Source organism: Erinaceus europaeus, chromosome 3 (genome assembly GCF_950295315.1).
Source record: "Erinaceus europaeus chromosome 3, mEriEur2.1, whole genome shotgun sequence".
NCBI lineage: Eukaryota > Metazoa > Chordata > Mammalia > Eulipotyphla > Erinaceidae > Erinaceus > Erinaceus europaeus.
In genome coordinates, this window is record NC_080164.1 from 131,724,166 (window position 1) to 131,748,658 (window position 24,493).

The following is a 24,493-nucleotide window of genomic DNA, read 5'->3' on the forward strand; positions in this document are numbered from 1 at the left end:
AAGAAAGGAGAAGGAGAGAGATTTTGTTCTGGTAGCCAAGGAAAATTTTCCAGCAGGAGAAAGTGACCAACTGTCTCAAAGGTTGTGGAGAAGTAAGTTAAGGTTGGAGAGGCAGAGGAATTTCATGAGTTAATCAACCTGTGATGATCTTTATTAAAGTAGTTTAAGCAGAATTGTGGAGGCAAAAGACAACGAGATACCACCTCACCCCTGTGAGAATGTCGTATGTCAGAAACAGCAGCAACAACAAATGCTGGAGAGGTTGTGGGGACAAAGGAACCCTCCTGCACTGCTGGTGAAAGTGTAAATTGGTCCAACCCCTGTGGAGAGCAGTCTAGAGAACCCTAACAAGACTAGTAATGGACCTTCCTTATGACCCAGTAATTCCTCTCCCAGGAAATTTATCCTAAGGTGTCAAACATACCCATCCAAAAAGATATGTGTACACCTATGTTCGTAGCAGCACAATTCATAAGTCAAAACCTGGAAACAACCCTGGTGTTCAACAACAGATGAGTGGCTGAGAAAGTTGTGGTATATATACATGATGGAATACTACTCAGCTATTAAGAATAGTGAATTCACCTTCTACCAATCTTGGATGAAGACTGAAGGAATTATGTTAAGTGAAATCAGACAGAAAGAGGAAGTTGAGTATGGGATGATCCCACTGATAAACAGAAGTTGAGAAAGAATAGAAAGGGAAATACAAAACAAAATTTGACTGAGTTTGGAGTATTGCACCAAGGTAAAAATACTCTGGTAAGAATGGTGCTAATATATACCCCTATTAACTAATAGTTTTATAAACTACTATTTAAGCAATACAAGAGGGGTAAAATAGATTGAATGTCTCGAGGTTTTAAAAGCATAGATTTCAGCTCTGAATATATATTCCTCTTATCTAAGCACTTAAGGTTTCAAATTAATAAACTGATCAAATTCTAACACTGGGCTTAAATGGTTATTGCAATTCTAATAATAGCTTTGTTTTTGAAATATATTTTTTAATTTCTTTATTGAGGAATTAATGTTTTACATTCGATGGTAAATACAATAGTTTGTATATGCATAACATTTCCCAGTTTTCCATATAACAATACAACCCCAATAGGTCCTCTGTCATCCTGGACCTGTATTCCCCCACCCACCCACTCCAGAGTCTTTTACTTTGGGGCAATACGCCAATTTGAAATTTGTTTTTTAAATATTAAATCACCTATATAACCTTAGACTAGGGAGACCATAAATACCAGTCCTGTCAGTGTATATAAGATATAGTTCTTCGTAAACAGCATTAAATGACATAAATCACTTATGATTTATGAGGTATTGTGTAGTACAGTAAATCCTAACCATAGGATATTCAAAGTAAATCAAATTCCCAAATAACCTGGTTAAAATAATAATTATCTATTACCTTCTTAAACTCTAAGACAGCAAGGAACCTTCCTCATTCTCAGTAAAATCCGTATTTCTCCCAGTCCTGGAGCCTCTAGCGCTTTGCTTGTTTTTCTTCATGCTTTTCTTGATGCATACCATTTGATACTGCATCTGTTGATCTCAACCAAATCAGTGCAATCAAGTGCCACCTCAACATGTTTCACTTTGGACTGTCCAGAGATGCCAGGCCTGGGATATCAACCTTCCAGCTCTAATACACTGGTGAGACCTCTCCTAGCTCATAGGACTCCTTAGTTCCATTTCCAGTTCCTAAGTTACAGAACCTAGATTTAGACCAGGACCCAAGGGATAGGGCACATGTACACAGGAAGTTAAGTTAGAGGAAAATATATACCTAAGTTAAAATGCACAATAGTCTGCAGTAACTAAGTACAGCAAGCAAGTAGAAAGATCTAAAAAAGACACCATGAAGTACTTAATCAAATATTTTCTATTCAGACATAGATACCTTCCTCACACCTACTTCCTATTTCACCATCCTCAATTTCTCCAAGGCTTAACTTGTTAGATTAATAAGAACTACAAAAGCTGGATAAAGGCAAGAGACTGGCACACCTTAATGATGGCCCTTTTGGTCACTACCAGGCCACCCCATCATCTGGGGTCCTAGTAAGGGAATCCTTGGATTCCCACATACATCTGAGAGGTCTGGACCTCTAACAGATCCCTCTCTCCACTATCACTGGTCATCTCCATCAGGAACAACATTACAAACCCTCTTGTGGGTCTCTGCAGGATATTGCCCTCAATGTAGAACAACAACAGTAGAAACTGTCCCATTCTCCGAAGAGAGGCTGTGTCAACATACTCCGCTTCTTGAGGATGATGGGGTCCTGAAATGAATGCAGCCTAGAATGTTTCTAGCTATGACCATGGAATGTGAACTCAGACTGACAGGGATACAGAGGTTGTACAGGCTTCTATGCTAAATACGAACAGACATGGGCCCTAGGTCAGATTGATGGGGTTTACAGTTAGTGGTATTTATATATTTTTCCCATACCTGGAAGCTACTTGCTGCCCTTTTCCAAATTTCTAGTCCTAGCCTCAATTCTGACACCATCTTCCCAGACACTATTCCTAGCCCACCTATATGTTAGCTATTGGTCTCAGGCAAAAATTAATAAAGTCATGGGCCCCCTGGAATATAACTAAAAGAGACTTCCTAGCTCCTTCCAACATGAAGATCCCAAATTTCGTCTGCTATATTCTTACCTGTAGGTTCCTAATTATTAAACAGAATTTTCTGCTTTATATCTTAATGCTTTCCAGCCACCAAGTTGCAGATGCTACCATGAGGCCAATCTGACTTCACTGGGCAGATGACTTCACTAATGTGTTCTGGAACCCTACCTCCCCAGAACCCTAACCCACTAGGGAGGAATGGAGGTGTGGATCAACCTGTGTCCAGCAGAGAAGCAATTGTGGGGGCCAGACCCTCCACCTTCTGCACCCCATAAGGACCTTTGGTCTGTGCTCCCAGAGGCATAGTGGGGAACCTTCCAATGAAGGGGAAAGAATACAGAACCCCTCTTGTCCTACAATCTTATTGATCATTGTTGAATCACTGATTTAAAATAAAAAAGAAGCATGGAGGCAGAAGTCTCGTTGTGATGATAAACTGATATGATGAAAGGCAGATAAAGGATATGGATAAGATGAATATGAACTACTTTCGAGAGAAGTTTGGCAATGAAAAAGAAGAAAGACAAGCAGTCCTAACTAACAGAAAATCTATAATAAAGGTCAAGAGTAGAGTTTGTTCCTTAAAAATATATTGACCAGAAGCCTTGATTTATTTTTTTAAAAATACAACTTATGTTCTTAAACAAAAAATTAAGACAACAGTTATTGCTGTACTTCAATCTTGTGGTTAGTTCTGCTTAGTGGTTCAGAAAAATCTCTTTTGGCTCTACTCAATGTATGGTGGCTAAAACCTAGAACCTTCATCTTATTGAATATATTTAGATATTAAAAATCAAAGTTGGTCCCTTCCCTCCCCCCATTTCCTTTGAAATGTTGGCCTTACAACTGTAGTTTTGTCCAACAAGCTACTTCTTTTTGATCTAAGACTCTCACAATTAGAGATGTCTACTGTAGGGTAATAAGGTTCAGGCTACATGAAAATACCAAACCATGATAACTAAGCAAGAGTTATTTCATAAGGGTGAAGATGAGTTAGAAATTTCATTAAAATAATCTTTTTAAATGAAATCAATGTCATTGCTTTAATACACACTGAAAATGCTGAGTAAGCCTTCAGGGGGAACTACATATGCCATCTCAAAGTATATCTTTCTTTTTCTCTCTTTTTTCATTTATAAAAAGAAAATATTGATTAAACCATAGGATAAGAGGGGTAAAACTCCACACAATTCCCACCACCAGAACTCTGTATCCCATCCCTTCCCCTGATATCTTTCCTATTCTTTAACCCTCTGGGAGTATGGACCCAAGGTCATTGTGGGATGCAGAAGGTGGAAGGTCTGGCTTCTGTAATTGCTTCCCCGCTGAACATGGGTGTTGACAGGTTGATCCATAATCCCAGCCTGTCTCTCTCTTTCCCTAGTGGGGAAGGGCCCTGGGGAAGCAGAGCTCCAGGACACATTAGTGGGATTGTCTGTCCAGGGATGTCTGGTCAGCATCATGCTAGCATCTGGAACCTTATGGTTGACAAGAGAGTTAACATACAAAGCCAAACAAATGTTGACCAATCATGGACCTAAGGGCTGAAATAGTGCAGATGAAGAGTTGGGGAGTACTCCATTTTGTAGATAGCTAGTAGACATATTTCAGTTAAATTCCAAAGGGCCTGTGACTATACTAGTTTTTTTTTTTTTTTTCCTTTTTCTTTTTGCCTGAGCCTGAAATCTGATATGCTGATGGATCCAAGTTATTGTCTGGAGGGATGATGTCATGGCTGGGAAAAGGACCAGAAAGCTGGATCAGGGGAGAGCATAGCTTCCTAATATGGGAAAGGGGTATAAATATTGTTGACTGTAAACCCCATTGATTTGATGTGATCTGGGTCCCATAATCAGCTTAGGAGCCTATGTGACGTCTGCATCCCTGTAGATCTGAGCTCACATTCTGTGGTCGTGAGTAGAAACATTCCATGCTGCCCCAATATCGACTCACCTTCCTCAGGTGTAGCATACAGTATGTTGTCCATCCTCCCTTTGGAGGATAGAACATTCTACCATTGTTGATCCAAGTTGAGGGCAAGGTCCTATGGGGGCCCACAAAGGGGGTCTATTGTGTTGTTCCTGATAGAAATGACCGGTAACAATGGAGAAAGGGATTTATTTGAGGTCTAGGCCCATCAAGTCAGTTTGGGAATCTCAGGACTCCCTGAATAGGGCCCTAGCTGATGGGGTGGCGTGACAGTGACTAAAGAGTCATTGTTAAAAGTATGCCAGTCTCTTGCCCTTATTCAGCTTTGGCAGTCCTTGCTTTGATAAGGTTAGCTTTGGAGTAAGTGAGAGAACTGTACTAGGAAGTAGGTGAGGAGAGTATCTGAGTCTAAGTAGACACTATCTCATTATGAACTTGATACTGACTCACTACAGACTATTGTGTATTTTTGCTTTCAGGTATATATTTTGCCCTAATTTATGGATACATGTGAATATACGCTCTATCTTATGGGACCTGGTCTATTTCTAAGTTTTGGGACTTTGTTAGGAATTGAACCTCCTGGAATGGAATTAAAGAATACCATGAAAGGAAAGGTCTCACCCGAGTAATGAGGGTGAAGGGTTGACATTCCACGCCTGACGTCTCTGGACACAGTCTGAAGTGAAGCATGCTGAGGTGGTACTTGTTGAATTGATCAGGTTCGGATCGGCGGATGCAATATCATTTGGTATGAATTGAGAGAAGCATGCAGAAAAGTGAGCCCCACCCTAGAGGTTCCAGGACTGGGGGAAATACAGGCTTTATAGAGGAAGTGGGAGGATTCTGCTGTCTTAGGGTTTAAGAAGACAATAATTATTGCTATAATCATATTTTTTGGCAATTGGGTTAACTTTGAAAAATCCCTTTGTTAGGATTTGCTGTATCATACACACCATCACCATATTTTATGTCTTTTGACATTATTTGTATATAGCTATGCCACTGGTTGCTTCTGTTCTCCCTGGACTAAGCTTTTAAGAAGGTCATCATATCAAAGACTTAGCCTATGCATTAAAAAGACTCGGTCTGTGCTTTAAAAAGTTTGAGACATTTAATCAGTTTTTGCCCTCTCATATAACTTAAATAGTGATTTATATGACTTCAAATTGATAGGAGTGTACATAAACACCATTCCCACCACCAAAAGACTGTCTCCCATATCCCCCTGCCCCTGCCCCATGAAGCTGAACATGTACCCTCACCCTCAACCCAGGGTTCTACTCCAAATTTAGTCAGATCCTGCTTTGAGTTTCCCTTTCTGTTATTCTTTATGTTAAGTGAGCTAAGTCAGAAAGATAAAGACAAGTATAGGATGATCCCACTCATAAACAGAATTTGAGAAACTATGACTTTTTAAGAATTATTTTGAGCTGAAAACACTGGCATTCCTGAAATTCCTTATTCTCCTGACAGAAGAACTCAATTGTCATAAATCTGTTCTCAAGGAGCAACTCTAATTTCTCAGAGCCAGACAGATGACCACTGCAAACTCATATAGTCCTGGAGTTTATGATGGGCCCCCTTATAAACTGCTATTTCCTGAGAGCCCTTCTTCCTCTGCCTTCTTCTAGGAATTTAGGTATCATGTACAGAGCCCCAAGTCTAACAACTTTTTTAGTTACTCATCTCTGGTGCTTCCATGCGTAAGTGGGAAGCATGTACGAGCAAATCTTATTGATTCATCTTTGGTAATTTGTCTTTCAGTCTAGTTTACTGGGTCCCAGCTAGAGAATGTAGGAGGGTAGAAGGATAAAAAAAATTTCCTACCTTACAGACTCTATAACCACTTCCTCCCCCCAAAAATACACACACACACACACACACACACACATTTGAACATGTGTTAGGGCAGCCCTCTTCCTGGATGATTCCATATAAAGTAGAAATCTTATTGAAGTTTTATTAAATTTACATAAAGCTTGATGCATAGTAGTCACTTGGAGAATTGGTTAAAAGATAATTTTCTTGAAAATCTATGCTATCCCTGCTGTGATTCTTATTAAATCTGACATGAGACCAAAGTCTGCATTTTAAAAAGTGTCCCAAAGAGTTTATGCCTACAGTCCAAGGACCCCACTTAAAACATACTGCTATGAGTAATTTGCACAGAATTGACAACTTTTTACCATCTCTTGATTAATATGGGTCTTTTCTTTCACTTTTAGCAAAGCTTTCCCTCCATGTGTTATATATTGCACATTGTTAATGTTTGTTTTTTTTTTCTGTTATATCTTGTGATTGTTACTGCTAGTACACAGGAAAGCAAACCTGACTCCCCTGGACTGACGATCTCACCAATGTACCCTGGAACCCCACATCTCTAGAGCCCTGGCCCAGTAGGGAAATATAGAAAGAGGCTGGGGGTATGGATCAATCTGCCAATGCCCATGTCCAGCAGAGAAGCAATTACAGAAGCCAGACCTCCTACCTTCTGCACCCCATAATGATGCTGGGTCCATGCTTCCAGAGAGATAAAGAATAGGAAAGCTTCCAATGAAGAGAATGGGATATGGGACTCTGTTAGTGGGAAATGTGTGAAAATTCACCCCTCTTATTCTATGGTTTTGTCAATATTTTCTACTTTTTATTTTATAAAAAAAATTAAAAAAAAAAAAAGAAAGGGGTCAGGCTGTAGTGCAACGGGTTAAGCGCACGTGGCACAAAGCACAAGGACCAGAGTAAGGATCCCGGTTCGAGTCCCTGGCTCCCCACCTGCAGAGGAGTCGCTTCTTTCTCTCCCCCTCTGTCTTCCCCTCCTCTCTTCATTCTCTCTGTCCTATCCAACAACAACAACAATAACAACAATAATAATAACCACAACAATGATAAAACAAGGGTGTGCTGTCCTAGGCTGCTTCTTCCCTGGCTCACACACATGAATTTAAACCTTGGTAATTACCTTTCTCATAAGTCTAGCTGATTCTTTTTTTAATAATGATTGACAAGATTGTAAGGATAAGAAGGGTACATTTCCACACAATTCCCACCACCAGAACTCTGTATCCCATCCCCTCCCTTGATAGCTTCCCCATTCTTTATCCTTTTGGGAGTATGGACCAAGGATCATTATGGGGTGCAGAAGGTGGAAGGTCTGGCTTCTATAACTGCTTTCCTGCTGAACATGGCATTGACTGGTTAATCCATACTCCCAGCCTATCTCTCTCCTTCCCTAGTGGGGCAGGAATCTGGGGAGGTGGAGCTCCAGGACACACTTCCCTGGGGTCATCATCATGGAAGCATCTGGAACCTGGTGACTGATAAAGAATTAAGATAAAAAGCCGAACAAATAGTTGACTGATCATGAACCTACAGGCAAGAATATTACAGATGAAGATCTGAGGTCTCTGTTTTGGAAAAAGCTAGTACGTCTACTTAAGGTATATTCCAGTGGACCCTTGACTTTACTAGTTTTTGCCTGAGCCTGACATCTAATATGCAGGTGGATCCAGGTTACTGTCTGTGAAGATGGTGTCGTCACTGGAAAAAAGACTAGAAAGCTGGATCAGGGAAGAGAGTTGTTCCCAAATGTGGAGAAAGTATATAAATATTGTTAACTGTAAATCTCATCGATTTTATCTGGGGCCCGTGTTCAGCACAGGAGCCTATGTAACCTCTGCATCCCCTGTAGGTCTGCGTTTGCATTCTGTGGTCACAGCTAGGAACATTCCAGGCTGCACTATTTTCAGAACCCATCTTCCTTGGTTAGTAGGTAGAGTATGTTATCCAGCCTCCCTTCGGAGAATGGAACAGTCCCTACCATTGTTGATCCACATCGAGGGCAAGGTCCTATAGGGGCCTGCAAAGGAGTCCATTTTGTTGTTCCTGATGGAGATGACCAGTGACAGTTGAGAGGGATCTGTTAGAGGTCTAGGCCCATCATGTCTGTGTGGGAACTCCAGGGCTCCCTGACTAGGGCTCCAGGTGATGGGGTGGGAGTCTGGCCGATTCTTCTTCTTCTTTTTTTTTTTTTTTTTTTTTTCATAATTTTCCCTTTTGTTGCCCTTGTTGTTTTTCATTGTTGTTGTAGTTATTATGTTCTTATTGATGATGTCGTTGTTAGGACAGAGAAAAATGAAAAGGGAGGGGAAGACAGAGAGGGGGACAGAAAGATAGACATCTGCAGACCTGCTTCACCACCTGTGAAGCGACTCCCCTGCTGGTGGGGAGCCCGGGCTCGAACCAGGATCCTTATGCCAGTCCTTGCACTTTGCATCACGTGCACTTAACCCGCTGAGCTACCGCCCGACTCCCCAGGTTGATTATTACCCCTGATTTCTTGGCGCCTTCTGAGGCACATGGTGACCCTAACTGAGGCTTCCCAGGGCCCACCATACTGCTGCCGACTGGAATAAATGCATACGTGGGACTGAACTTTGGGGGACTAATTCACGGGCTTGTGAGATTACCTTAATTACCCCTGCTTTGCTTAAATTGCTGTACCTAAAATATACATATGGCACTATGTAGTACTGCCCTAATAGAGCTTTGATTGTTTAAACCTGCTCCCAGCTGCCACAGCCAAGTCCTTTACGCACCTCAGCAAAGGCCCTTTTAATTTAATTACAACAGAAAGGAAGAAAGGAAAAGGAAAGAGAGGGAAGGGAGGGAGGGAGGAAGGAAGGAAGGAAAAGCAGTAATATCCTGCATCTACTTTGTGCCATTGGAAAGGTGACTCATGAAAGTAAGTACATGGGATGAAGATTTTTTAGTGTAAAGAGGAATGATCTCTGGTCCAGAGTTTGACGTCCTCCCCAATGTTAAGGTCTTGAATTGGAGCAGTATTGTCTGATCTATCATCTCTAGTCATGAAATTTTGGGTGAGAACAGTGTTGTCTGGGGTGTGGTGTTGGGTGGGACCTTTCAGGTAGGCGCTACTGAGTTGCTTTGACCTCTAGACTGTAAATGAAGATACTCAGACTAGTGGCTATAAGGCCAATAACCATGACAAAACACAGTCACCTGAGTCTGCCTTACTTTGCCCAGGTTTGAGCTTCCAGAACATCACATGGGAGTGTTACAACACTGAGGGAAGTTGTAGTGCTGTGGTATCTCTCCCCCTCATCTCTATATCTTTCTGCACTCAGTTCACCTCCTGAGTCACAGTCCCTAGGCTTTTCAAAGAAAGTATGACCCTGCCAACATCCTAATTTTGGACTTGTGGCCTCCAGAACTAGAAGAAATAATTTCTGCTGTTGTAAGCACTAAATCTATAGTAATTAGTTGGGGGGAGTAGCCCTTGGAAATTAATATATAGCTGAAACAGTCAGTGATGTGAACATAGTTTTATATATAAAGCTCTTCGTTCTGAATTATGCATAATAGCAAAAATAAAGCAATGTGAATTAGAGAAAGGATTAAGTAAGCTATAATAGACTTGTAACATATTGTATAGCTATTTGAAACTGTTTAGAAGAATTTCCAAAGCCATAGAAAAATGCTAACAGAAACATTCAAACTTCCAATTACAAAAGTGTCTGTACAATGTGGCCCCCAATGCAACTGTATACAGTGTACATACTTACGTGTATGAATAACCCTGGTGAATAATATGAGTAAAAAGTCCCACTTAGGAAACAGCATATAAACTTAACAGTATACCAGAAGAAAAAGCATGGTATGGGAGTTTACCCCAGAAACTATACATTATTAAAAAGAAACTATACATTATTAGTAGTATAAGGTAATATACTAATAAATCAAATCAGAGCCCTAAGACTATGTTGAAAAGACATCTGATAAAATTCAGTGCTCATCCCTTAACAAAATGTCTAGGAAAATGAGAATTAGAATGATTCTATAGGGACTATCCCTGGCAAACCATCAGTTAAGACCATTCTTTGATATAAAGAGAGCTGTGCTATCAAACAAAACTAGGGTATGTGAATAAATAATATTACCAAGATTATTAATGCTGTCCTGGCAGTTTTTATCAATTCAATAAGACATGAAACAGAAATTAAGAAGTCTAGCTATAAGATATATATAGAAAGAAAAATTATTTGCAACAATAAGGCTGAATAAATTGACTAAATTACTACTGAAGTTAATAAGTGCCCCCATAAAGGACTGATTAAAAGAAGTTAATACAGCTTGTAATTATACAGAAAAAAAAAAGAAAACATAATAAATTTACAACAGCAGCAAAACCCATCCAACATCTAGTATTATCTATAATAATAAATGTACAGGGGGCTGGGTGGTGGCATACCTAGTTAAACGGACACGTTACCATGTGTATGGGCCCAGGTTCAAGACCCGGGTCCCTACCTGCAGTGGTGCTTCACGAGCAGTACTACAGGTATCTCTCTGTCTCTCTCCTTCCCTACCTCCTTCCCTTTCAACTTCTCTGCCCTATCAATTTAAATAAAGTTTTAAAAAAATCTTAAAATAAATGTATATAAGAAAATCCCACAAAGGCTGAAGATGTAAATATTATTGGAGGATATATTAGATTGCTGTGAAAAAAAGTCATGCTTGCCAAATGTATGTAGAAATCTGAAATAACGCAATAAGAAAACCCTCATGGGGTTTCATTTGGAATCTGACAGTGTTTCTAACATTCATCTGGAATAACTGTTGAAACACAAATACACAAAGAATTTTAAGTCCATCTCTAAAATGTACTTAATAGCCCTGAAGAAAGTCAGTTTAATTTGTAGGTTCACAAAGTAATTCATCCAACACCTCTCTCTGCTCATATAGCTAATGCACCAACAGAGTAGAGATTAGCACTTGTTACTCTGGAGGCTTTAAATGTGAAGGGTACTCTCTTTATTTTTCTAATGCACTATTTCTTTTGTACTTTATTCCTTTTTATCCTCGCTAATTTCCTCTAGGGAAATGTGAACCCCTACAAAGCTTTGTGGTTATTTAAAAGTACTCATTGAAAGGATTTTATTTACTGATTAAGCTTTCCTTTTTACATTGGCATAAAGACAGGGTGCTATAATAATTATTTAAAAAAAGTGATCTGGAGTTGAATCCCAGCACTACCTCTTTCACAGCGTATTCTAATTTATTTTGAAAACTAAATTAACATACCTACTTCAAAGTTCCATGGATGGTAGGGCAGTACTATGGCATCTCTCCTCTCGCCCTCAAAACACACCCATGCACACACACACACACACACACACACACACACACACACACACACACACGGAAAAATAGGGCACAATAAACACAAAGGTTTATTCTTATTCCCCAACACCAAAATTCTTTAATTAGAAATAAAATTAAATGAAAATCTGTAATGCCTGGGAACTGACCAGTTATTTTTACAAAGCAAATAGTAGAAGAGAACAAGCAGCAGTTCTAGGCTGGGTCAGCCTCAAATGAAGTAGTCTTTGAACCTGATACTTTGCATTTTGCATCAAGGTATAGGTGGATCGTCATTAAAAGGATCTGGATGAGGGATAGGGGGATAGAATAATAGATATATTAAAAAAAAAAACTTTAATGCCTGAGGCACTAGAGCTCCCTAATAGAATTTTCGGCACCATCACCATAAAACAGAACTAAGCAGTGCTCGGGTTAAAAAACAAAACAAACTAACAAAAAAACCTAACTGGGCTTTAGAAAATGTGAAAAAGAATATAATTACCACCACTTAGGCAGGAGAGACTGAAAAGTACTAAAAATATTTCACTGTGCCCAATTTTTTTTTTTTTTGCAAGACCTCAGAGTATGTGAACAGCACTTTATAAAACCTGTTTTATGTCAGTAACACTTGCTATGTGAGGGGCATAGCTCATACTCATGACCCAAGGAGGTAGGTACAGTCATGCTATTACAGATGCACAGTGGGTAGGAATGTCCTGTTGCTAGCAATTCTGGAGCCAGGATGAGGATTTTCACACTACACCCTACTGTTCATCCCCCTGCTCTTCAAAATACCCCTTGAAAGGATAGTGAATCTGATCTTGATCTGTTCAAGAAATATTTATAGGGTTCTTACTGTCAGACCATATATCTATATATCTAGTTTCCAATTGTATGTGAGTTAGCTTGCCAACTCTGAAGAAGCTCACAGTCTAGTGTGCAAGATAAACATACATTTTACTCATGAAAAAAGAAAATCTTAAGTTTATATCAATTTAATGACTTATCCAAGCACATAGTCAGTACAGAAGGTGGTTAAACAGCCAGGACTTAAATGAAGACATCACATCCCCGAGTCTGATAAGTATTCCAATTCCTTACTGGCCTACTGGATATAACCAACACAACCAAAACAATTACCAAAACCAGCTTTATCTAGTCGACTCAAATTCACATAAGAAGAGACTTGTTACCAGAATAGGTAATCAGGAAGAACTGACAAATAATTATAATTCTGGTGCAAATAGTATAGGACTGTACTACTGGTCTAACCACTGAAAAAATAACACACCAAACATTAAATAATCAATATTTTTTGCTGAAGTTATTTCAGATGCTTTGTGTGAATCAGTCATATCAGGTCACTCTTTTTAAAGAAAATCAAAATAACCTTTTGTGGGTTAAGAAGATAAAGCTTAACCCTAGAGTCAGTCGCACAGTAATCAAAACTATTTTTAATTTTCCCTTCTGCCCCTTGAATGTCCACTAAAAATGGTCTAGAATCTCCCTTCTATACATAGAGGACTGTCCTGAATTACCAATTAAGTCCTGGCTGTTTAACCACCTTCTGTACTGACTATGTATACATATATGTGCTGGGATAATCACTAAATAGATAAAAACTTAAGATTTGAATGAAGGTATCACATCCCCAAGACCAATACTTATTCCAGTTCCTTACTGGCCCTCTGGGCACAACCAACACAACCAAAACAATTATCAGAACCAGGTCTATCTTGTAACCAATTTTATTAATCACAAATTTAATAAAATGAAATAAATGATAAAATATTAATGAATGCATTGTTTGGATAAGCTTTTAAAAAGAAAGTCACATAATAAAACTGTTTCATGTATTGTACCAAAGTAAAAGACTGTGGCGTGGTGGGGAGAGGGTTTAGGTTCTGGAACATGATGACAGAGGCCCTTGTGGGGGTTGTATTGTTATGTGGAAAACTGGGAAATGTTATGCATGTACAAACTATTGTATTTACTGTCAACTGTAAAACAATCCCCCAATAAAGAAATTACAAAATAATAAAATTGTTTCAATATTTTTTTACTTCTTTGTGTTACCGGCTTGAGATATAGCCATAAATATTTCAAATGACTGTAGAGTATTCTATTGCAGAGATATACTTTATTTTTCCTTGGAGAATTCTTTAGGGTGGATGAAATCTGTGAAGGCTTAGTTGATGGGAAGGAGTTACTAAGAACTGAAGAGAGATACAAGACCACAATACAGAGAGGAATATAAGAGAGGGAAGATCCCAAAGGAGGGCTCAGGCAGTCAAGAACTTTAGACACAGGGAAAATGAATCACAGAAGCTCATGACCTTTTAGAGATGAAGGTATGAGAGTGTCTTCATATGTAAGGGTTTGTACAGCTGAATAGAGTAAGAAAAAGCTGGGCATTCCAATAAAGTCAAAAGGTGAAGGTATGACAGGGTATGACAGAGTTAGGATAGGGCCCAGTGGTGGTGCATCTAGTTGAGCTCACATGTTACAATGTGCAAGGACCCGAGTTCAAGCCCCTAGTCCCCACCTGCTGGGGGAAAGTAGTGAAGCAATGCTGCAGGTGTCTCTGTTTCTCTATCTTCCCCTCCCACTCAATTTCTAGCTTCTCTATCCAATAAGTATATAAAGATAATTTTTTTTTGCCTCCAGGGTTATTGCTGGAGCTCAGTGCCTGCACTATGAATCCACTGCTCCTGGAGGCTATTTTTTTCCTTTTTTGTTGCCCTTGTTAATAGTTCTTGTTATTATTATTATTGTTGCTGTTGTTGTTGGATAGATCAGGACAGATAGAGAGAGGGAGAGGAAAATAGACACCTGCAGACCTGCTTCACCACCTGTGAAAATACTCCCCTGCAGGTCGGGGAGCCAGGGGCTCCAACCGGAATCCTTATGCCAGTCCTTACACTTTAAGCCATGTGCGTTTAACTTTCTACTCTACCACCCAGCTCCCCCTAATTTTTTTAAAGAGACTACAGGGCAGTGTTCAGAGAATGGAGTAAAACAACTGAAATTGTTGAGTTGAAAAGTATCAACTGGTAAAGAATCAGAGTGAAAGGATGGAAGTGAGCAGCTATGGCTAAGGGGACATGAACTCATTAGAGGTCCCATGAATTTTGAAGTCATATTAGTAAGGATGGTGCCATTGACAAATTAAAACAGGAGTCGAGGAAGAAATGAAGGTATGAGAAAATATAGAGCTGGGTCCTCAGGTTTTTAAGAGATGCAAAGAGAGATGGAAAGGTAGGTGGAGAGTAACAATGAGAAGGGTTGGAAGATGGTTTTCCACAGAGTCTCAAAACTGGGGAAAACAAGTCTTTCCATGCAGTGACCCAACACAGGAAGGTGAGAGGTCAATTTTCAGTCAAAAGGTCAAGAACCGTTAACTATGACTCTCCTGGGGTGAGGAGAAAATGAATACAGGAATCAAGAAGAGAAAGTGAAAAAGTTAAAAGGGAGTGAAAATATAGTATTGGGGGGAAGAGGTATTATGAGAAATGCAGTTGGCACAAGTTAACGTTCCTGTAGGAAGACATGGAATTATGGACATATGTGGGTGGACATGCCTATACAAAAGGAAGAAAATGGTGCAGGGACCTAGGTATAGTCTCAGAAAAGTAGAAAGTTACAATTGGGAGTTGGGCAGTAGTGCAACGGGTTAAGCGCATGTGGCGCGAAGCACATGGACTGGCGTTAGGATCCCAGTTCGAGCCCCTGGCTCCCCACCTGCAGGGAAGTAGCTTCACAGGCGGTGAAGTAGGTTTGCAGGTGTCTTTCTCTCCCCCTCTCTGTCTTCCCCTCCTCTCTCCATTTCTCTCTGTCCTATCTAACAACGATGACATTAATAACAACAATAATAACTACAACAATAATAATTAAAAAGGGCAACAAAAGGGAAATAAAAAATATATTTAAAAATTAAAAAAAGGAAGTGATAATTAACTTTGCAGTAGATTTATAGTTCTCAGACCACATTCTCCTGAACCTCTGAATTCTCTGCTATGATTTCTTTTTCTACAAACACATCAGCCATACATTATATGAATATTTTCTTGTATATTTTTGCTTTTTAAATATTTTTACTTATTATTGGACAAAGACAGTAACTGAGAGGGGAGGGTAGGCAGGGAAAGAGAGAGAGACAGAGAAAGAGGGAGAGATTCTGCAGCCCTGTTTCACCACTCATGGAGCTTTCCCCCTGCAGTTGAAGACCAGGGGCTTGAACCCTGTATTGTGTATGCTTAACCAACGTGCCATTGCCTGGACCCCCTCGTTTATTTTTAATTGGTCTTCCTCACTATAGTATAAAGTTCCTGTCCAGGGGCAGGAGTGTTGTCTGTTCATTGCTCTATCACCAGTACCCAGATGATGTCTGCACATAGTAATGCCAAATCACACTCAGCTAGATGAATGACTAAGAGGATAAACAAATGATAAAGGCCAGTTAGGTTAAAAAGAGCCCAAGAGTTGTGTGAAAACAGCAGGAATGGTCTCCACCAGGAGGGAATTATTTTGGTGTTTACCTTAGAAGGATACTGCTAAGTTTTTGCTGTTGGTTTCTTGGTTTCCCCTTTGCCCACGTGCCTACTCCTTCTTCTAGCGTTTGCCCTTCTTCCGTAGCCAGTCAACAGCATCAGGTTGAGCCTGATGTAAAGTTTCGAGACCTCCTTTGAATCTGGAGAGGTGGCAGTCGTGCCTACTCCTGATCCAGGCAGACTCAGTTTGGGTGTTACCAACTCTGGAATGCCTTTCCTGATATTCCCCTCACTCCCTTTTCAAGACAGCTGCCCCCTTTGGAGTACTGTCAGGGCAACCTATGATTCTCTTCTATACTCTTACGCTTGCCCTACTGTATGGTAACTGCACATCATTCTCCCCAGGTAGACAGATCAAATACATCAGATTATGGACACATAGTAATTCAAAATGCATAAATATTTGTTGAATATATAAATGGAAAACACAGGGCATGTCACTTGATCGATAAGACCTATAGTTTTCCTTCTCTGATGTTCAATCCATTCCCAAATTTGCACTGTGGCCCACAGAGCCAGGAAGTTGTTGTTGCTGGGACAACCAGATGAGAAAACAGGTAGGCTCCCAGCACCTAGACTGAGTTGGAGTCTTTCTATGTAAGGGAAGTTAGGGATTGACTGTTTTTAATATGTTCACTCTCCTGCCCAACTAGCTGGCTACAAGCCTACCAGTGGTGCCATTACAGAGCACCTAGGGACATGGATTGTCTTGACCACTTGTGAACTGCCTTGGCATTAGAATACTGGGGAACTGTGAAAATAAGTCTTAGATGCAGCCTGGGTTTTTATAGCTCTTTAAATAATTCTATTGTGCAACCAAGGTTGAGAAGCTCTGCTCCCAGCATCTGGTCCTCTTTTTCAGGCTTGTGGTGCTGTCCAAGGTAGCAGTTGGACAAACATTCTTTTGTCCCTAAGATAGGGTCAGTATACTATATTTAAATAAAACTTAATTGGAACATAGCCATAGATTATATACTACTTGTGACTTCCTCTGCTTTGTCACCACAAAGTTGAGTAGTTAAAGTCTTTAGTTTGAAAAGCTGAAAAATATCAACTAGTTGGCTTTTTGTAGGTAAATTATATCAAGTTCTGTTCATATAGTGCTGTTATGGAATTCTTGAAGAAGATGGGAAAATCATCTATTAAGAATTACTCATAGCACATAGCACATTGCTTTCTATATGGGCCAACTTCACTTCCAAATTATTAAATTATTATAAATACTCTCTCTCCCATCTACTAGCTGTGAAGGAAGGTGCCTTTGGCATAGGCTTAGTAATTATAGAGACCAGAGCTGTGTAAGCTTAAATAAGTAAATGACTGTCAGTGAATGTGGAGTAAATTTCCTCTTGTACAAAATGAAGAAACATTTGTGGGCAGACAGTTCTCCATTTATCCCTTGCATTTCCACAGGTCTTATAATGACAGACACTGGCTTTTGTTCTGGACTACATTTTCAAGGACTTTTGTGTGGTGAGCAGTCTTGGGTATTACAGTAGAGACACTGTAACCAGATGCAAAGGACAGCATGCTTATCTCCAATATAACATTATTCCTCCAGGTCAGTCATCTCCAGTAATATTCCTCATAGTATGTGAAGATATCACATACTCCTCTTTATGGGAATTAGAGCTGGGAAACTGATGCAAGAAAATGCTGATGCTCTACTAGTATAATGATAATAACTAGCCACTTAATGATGACAGGGGTACAATGTGAGACATGTGTCATTGTTACTGTGGTTATGTTCATGTCATGTAGTGTTCTTATAGAAAACCAAGTGATATGTATAACCTACTGCATGGTAGTATAAAGGCAAGGTGTATTTATGGGATATATATTGAGCTGTCAGAAAAGTCATGACATGTTTTTTTGTGTTACTATTTTTCTAACAACCCAATATTTATACATATAGTAGATTATATACCTACTATATGATGGTATAGAGTATGATATAACCTATTGGTACTATCGTCTTACATGTAGTTTGCGTTTGATCAAAATTTCATTAAATGGTGCATAATTAGATACTATATTTCTTTTTTTTTGATACTATATTTCTGTGACTAATAAAGTTGTTATTTTTAATGAAACAGGAAACAGTAGAATAGAATAATAAAATATTTCAGTTAAAGATATGTAGTAAGTTTAAATACTGATTAGTAAAACTTCTAATATCATCTTACACTAAATGTCTATATGCCCCTCCACCCCTCCATGAGGGCCCCTAGGGGTAGGGATACCCACAGTGCACTAGAGGACAGCAACTCCACCCTGCACTACCCCGCTCACAACATTCTTATGGGAGTGACCTGCTGTATGACATGTGATTCTGCACAAGATCAGCTGTCTGTAATTGCTATGAAAAATGAGACCCCAGACACACTGATGAGCATCTTTGCTGGAAAAACAGTCATCTGGCCTATTCCATTCTACATTACCAAGCTCTGCCTCTACCAGGGAACTAAGATGGCGGTGCATCAGTGCTGCCAGAAGGACATCTTCTCCAGTCTGTGCAGCAGTAAAGATATCTGCCAGTACTCTCTCCTTATGCATGTGGTCCCCAAGGTGGCCAGATCATTGGCCCTGCTGGATCTCCACTGCCTAAGAGGGGACTGAGTCCCTACTAATCTGTAGGGACAGGACCACCCCAGCATGTCCCTGTACAGTTTTAACATGCACAGACCCATTTTACATGAGAAGGTGCAAGTGATGGATGTCATGGAATATTTGCACAACATCCTTAAACAAAGTCATCTCTATGCCTTCCTGCATATCCCCCAAATAATTCTTCAACCCTTAAATAGTATATTACTTTATATTGTGTTAACAGAATAAATATTCTATATCTCTAAAAAAACAGAAAGGGGGGACATGGAATGGGTTTGGTGTACTACACCAAAGTAAAGAACTCTAGGGTGGGGGTTGGGGGGTAGTATTCAGGTCCTGGAGCATGATGGTGGAGGAAGACCTAGGTGGGGGGGTTAGAGTGTTATGCAGAAAACTGAGAAATATTACACATGTACTATGTACCAACTACTATACTTATTGTCATCTGTAATCCACTAATCCCAATTAAAAAAATTAAAGCTTCATTTCTCATGAAAAAAAAAAAAACCAAAATAATGTAACTGAATGTAAAAAAAAAAAGGAGGAGGAGGAGGGAGTTGGGTGGTAGCACAGTGGGTTAAGCGCACATAGTGCAAAGCGCACCAGCTCAAGGATCCCGGTTCAGCCCCCGGCTCCCCACCTGCAGGGGAGTCGCTTCACAAGCGGTGAAGCAGGTCTGCAGGTGTCTATCTTTCTCTCCCCCTTCTCTGTCTTCCCCTCCTCTCTCCATTTCTCTCTGTCCTATCCAACAACAATGACATCAATAACAACAATAACTACAACAATAAAACAACAAGGGCAACAAAAGGGATTAATAATAAAAAAAGAAAGAAATCATGTGACTTCCAAAGGCTTTTTCTAGCACTTCGATGCTCAACAGGTATGCAATTACCATCCAAGACAATCACCTTTTATTTCCCCTGTAAAGAATGAGTTCAAAATTTGTGTTATATGGAGGAAGTAACAGTGAGAAGGAAGTTACTTTGGGTCACAGATCATGGTAAGGACTTCACAAATACTATAAAACAGCTAATAAAGATAATAATACCACTTATGTAATGCCACATTTATGGTTCTGTAAGTGGATATTCACTTGGTACAGTGGACTGATTTTAAAAAATAATAATGTTAAAAATATTTTATTTTAATGAGAGAAGTACAAAAAGGAGAGAGAAAGAGAGAGAAATAAAAAGAGAGAGAGAAAACAGAGTATTGTTCAACTCTTGACTTATGGTGGTGCTGGAGATTGAACCTGGGACCTCAGAGTCTCAGGCATGAACATCTTTTCAATAATTATATGCTGTCTCTCCCACTCTGTATGTAAAAATTAATGGCACAATGTTGAGTAAAATAAACTAGATTCACCAAATAAATAAAAATTCTAAATAAAAAAATAATAATGTTAAAAAAATAAGATTACGATGTGCCACTGCTTGATCACAATGGTATTCTTTCCCCCGAATAAGCCAATGGGAAATTTTTGGCTTTATTTTTCAAACATCCATGTATACAGTCAAAATTCTGGAAAACAAATACAACCTCTTTTTCAGATAAATTGATTTTTATGCTGCATATAAACTCAAATAAAAATGGAAAAATACCAATCAAAATGTCAAGAAAAGATAATCAGCTTTCTCAAGAACAATTTTGTTAGCTGTTAAAATTACAGGGAGATAAATACAGTCCTTCTGAACACTGTATTATCATCAACAAGACTGGAAAATTTTTCAAAATGACATACGTTTTGAAGAATAGGGTATTTGAGAACATAATAGAATTAATATTTCTGCTACTGCATGTAGGTATACTTTTAGTTTCTATGTTAACACACTTTAATTTTAGCAAAAGGCAGGAATTTAGAAATCTTAAAAAATATATCTCCATCTTAAATTTCAAGCCAATTACACCACAGAATTTGAATTATTATTCATAATCATCCCAAGTTCAGTTAAAAAAAATTCCACTTGGATTACCTCATAGTGGCCTACATTCCACATTTTTATTTTAAATTGTACATCTTTTATGGTATAAATCACTATTTTCTCCTTCATTTATCTAGAGGTACTTAAGAAGCAGAGGGCTTTATAAATGTTGACCTCATTTTTGAAAACTAGAGCTGCCTGCAAAACCTGAACCTCAATGGTAACACACTTGGGTCTTTCTTCAGTGTCACTGGAGACAAGCCCCAGCCAGTGCAGAAGCTCCAAGCATGTATGGCTTCCCTACCTCTGTACCCTACCTTTTCAGTGAACTGAAGATCTAGCTAGCTGTCCATATGCTTAGTGTTATATTGATTGATGTTTCTGAACTTCTCATTAAAAAGGTAGGGCTCCATTACTGATCCTTCTGCATCTTAAAACATGCCACCTAAGACCATCTGGATATTGTAAATGAGTTCAGTGAGTCTGACAAGTCGTCCTATGACCATCTGAGAGTTACAGAAAGCAGGAAGGATGAGGTAAAGAAAGGCTATATAGCAACTAAAATCACTGAAGATGCATTCTGTTCCTTGCACCAAAGTTCTATAAGTTTCATGTGTTTCCAAAGTTCTATAAGCTTCATGTGTTTTCTTTCATGTGTTTCCTGTATGACGCCAGGCTAAAAGAAAATAAGTCTCAATGGCTTCTTTCCATTGATAGACCAAGAAATTCTTTCAAAGTCACTAGAACCAGATGTAAGAATAAATCCATTAAGTGAATGGGAACAATATATTGCATATATTTTAGGATACTCCAGAATACTTCATGGAGTGTCCTAGAAGTCCAATTCAGTCATAAGTGTCTTTATTTCCACAGAAAAAGTAATTTCTTATTTAGCACAAGCAATATTACTGCAGTATTCAACCGTATTCATATTGCATGTTATTTTATTACTATTTTTTTTCCTTTACAGAGTCAGGTTCCCACACATGTGCAATTTCACTGCTCCCAGGTTGATTTTTTTCATTCAGATAGACACATAGAAACAGAGAGAGGGTGAATCACCATAGTACCAGAGCTTTGGTCGCCCATGTGGTGCTCGGGCTCAAACCTGTGTGGGGCACATAAGACACATGCCCTACCCAGTGAACTATCCCTCCCACTCAGCATTGTATGTTAGTGAGCAGCACAAATGCCAGAACTAGGGTTGTCTTCCTCTGTTCTCAACAGCTTCTAGGTTCATCAATAATTCCTCCCTGGCCTTCTTTCCCTCCACTTAAAAAAAAAAATCGGGAGACAAGCGGTAGCGCAGCGGGTTAAGCGCAGGTGGTGAAAAGCGCAAAGGGCAGGTGGAAGGTTCTGGGTTCGAGCCCTCGGCTCCCCACCTGCGGGGTGTGTGTGTGTGGGGGGGTGAGGTCGCTTCACAGGCGGTGAAACAGGTCTGCAGGTGTCTGTCTTTCTCTCTTCCTTTTTGTCTTCCCTTCCTCTCTCCATTTCTCTCTGTCCTATCCAATAATGACATCAACAACAACAATAGTAACTACAACAACACTAAAACAACAAGGGAATAAATAATATTTTTTAAAATCAGTGTATTTATTTATTATGAGAGAGCTGTCCAGGGACTGTTCAACTCTGGCATAAAGTGGTGCTGGGGCTTGAAACTTCCACCTCTGGCATGCAAGTTGGTACACTAAGAGGCTGAGCTAAACAGGCAGTGAAAAGCTATTGCTTGTCTACTCATGAATTAACAGAATGAAAAATAACTTTTTTGTTGTTATCACTAAGGCTTCACCACTCCAAACTTACTTTTTTTTTTTTTGCCTCCAGGGTTATTGCCAGGGTTCGGTGAATCCACTGCTCCTGGAGGCCATTTTTTCCCTTTTGTTACTCTGGTTGTTTTTTCCCCATTGTTGTGGACATTGTTATTGTTGTTAATGATGCCGTCATTGTTGGATAGGACAGAGAGAAATGGAGAGAGGAGGGGAAGACAGAGACAGGGAGAGAAAGAGAGACATCTGCAGACCTGCCTTATTGCCTGTGAAGCGACTCCCCTGCAGGTGGGGAGCCGGGGGCTCTAACCGGGATTCTTCCTCCTTGGGCTTTGCCACCACGTGCACTTAACCCACTGCGCTACCGCCCAACCCCCACTAACTTTTTTTTTTTTTTTTTTAGAAAGATACAGAGGAAGGAGAAAGAGAAAAAGGTACCATAGCATTGAAGCTTCCTGTGGTACACTGGGGGCCAGGCTTAAGCCTGAGTCATATACATGGCAAAATAGCACCTTATCAGATGAGTTATTTTGCTGGCCCAAATAAAACAAATTTTTGAAATACTATTTTATTAACCAGTCTTCTTAAAATTATTTTTTTTTTACATTTATTTATTTATTTATTTTCCCTTTTGTTGCCCTTGTTGTTTATCATTGTTGTTGTTATTGCTGTCATCGTTGTTGGATAGGACAGAGAGAAATGGAGAGAGGAGGGGAAGACAGAGAGGGGGAGAGAAAGACACCTGCGGACCTGCTTCACCACTTGTGAAGCGACTCCCCTGCAGGTGGGGAGCCAACCGGGATCCTTATGCCGATCTTTGTGCTTTGTGCCACCTGCACTTAACCCGCTGAGCTACGCCCGACTCCCTTCTTAAAATTATATAGCATATATTTTAGCAATATACAGTTTCAAATTAGGTTTTAAAACTTCCAATTACTACCATTACCAGTGCTGACCATTTAAAGTATTTCTTTAGTAGCCAAATTACAGTAAATGAAAAAAAAGATGTCTATTTTGTTAGTAAATGAAATGTTTGATGAAAAGTAAGACTAAGGGGAGTCGGGCTGTAGTGCAGCGGGCTAAGCGCAGGTGGCGCAAAGCACAAGGACCGGCATAAGGGTCCCAGTTCGAACCCCGGCTCCCCACCTGCAGAGGAGTCGCTTCACAGGCGGTGAAGCAGGTCTGCAGGTGTCTATCTTTCTCTCCTCCTCTCTGTCTTCCCCTCCTCTCTCCATTTCTCTCTGTCCTATCCAACAACGACAACAACAATAAAACAATAAGGGCAACAAAAGGGAATAAATAAATAAAATTAAATTAAAAATTAAAAAAAAGAAAAGACTATGATATTTTTGGAAACATTTTTATATCCAGTTGAAAACCATTATAATTCATCATAGTTGTTTCAGAGTTAAGCAACACCATTTAAACTGCAGGCTAATTTCCTCTACTGCTACAGTAAATCATGAGCTCTTCTCAAGCTTTATCTACACTTGACTAAACTTATTACACAACTTTCAATGTTTTTTCACAGATATTTCATCTCAGGACTAGTAGGTAGCTCACCCAATGGAAAACACATTGCTGTATGTGAAGACTCGGGTTTGAGTGCCTGGCACCATATGGGAGTTCCACACAAAAGGGAAGCTTCACAAACAGTGCAGTTGTGCATTCGTATCTCTCTCCTATCCCACCCCCTCAGTTAAAAAAAAAAGTGTCGGGGAGTAGGGCAGTAGTGCAGCGTGTTAAGCGCATGTGGCGCAAAGCACAAGGATCAGCGTAAGGATCCGGGTTTCAGCCCCCAGCTCCCCACCTGCAGGGGAGTCGCTTCACAGGCGGTGAAGCAGGTCTGCAGGTGTCTCTCTTTCTCTCCCGCTCTTTATCTTCCCCTCCTCTTCTCCAT

The 24,493-nt window shown here is 39.7% G+C and overlaps 1 protein-coding gene across 8 annotated transcripts in view; it reads right to left on the minus strand.

Moving 5' to 3' along the window:
* Window positions 1-24,493, minus strand: part of TMEM150C (transmembrane protein 150C) — an 83,266-nt gene that overhangs the window by 44,701 nt on the left and 14,072 nt on the right. The window lies entirely within an intron of this gene.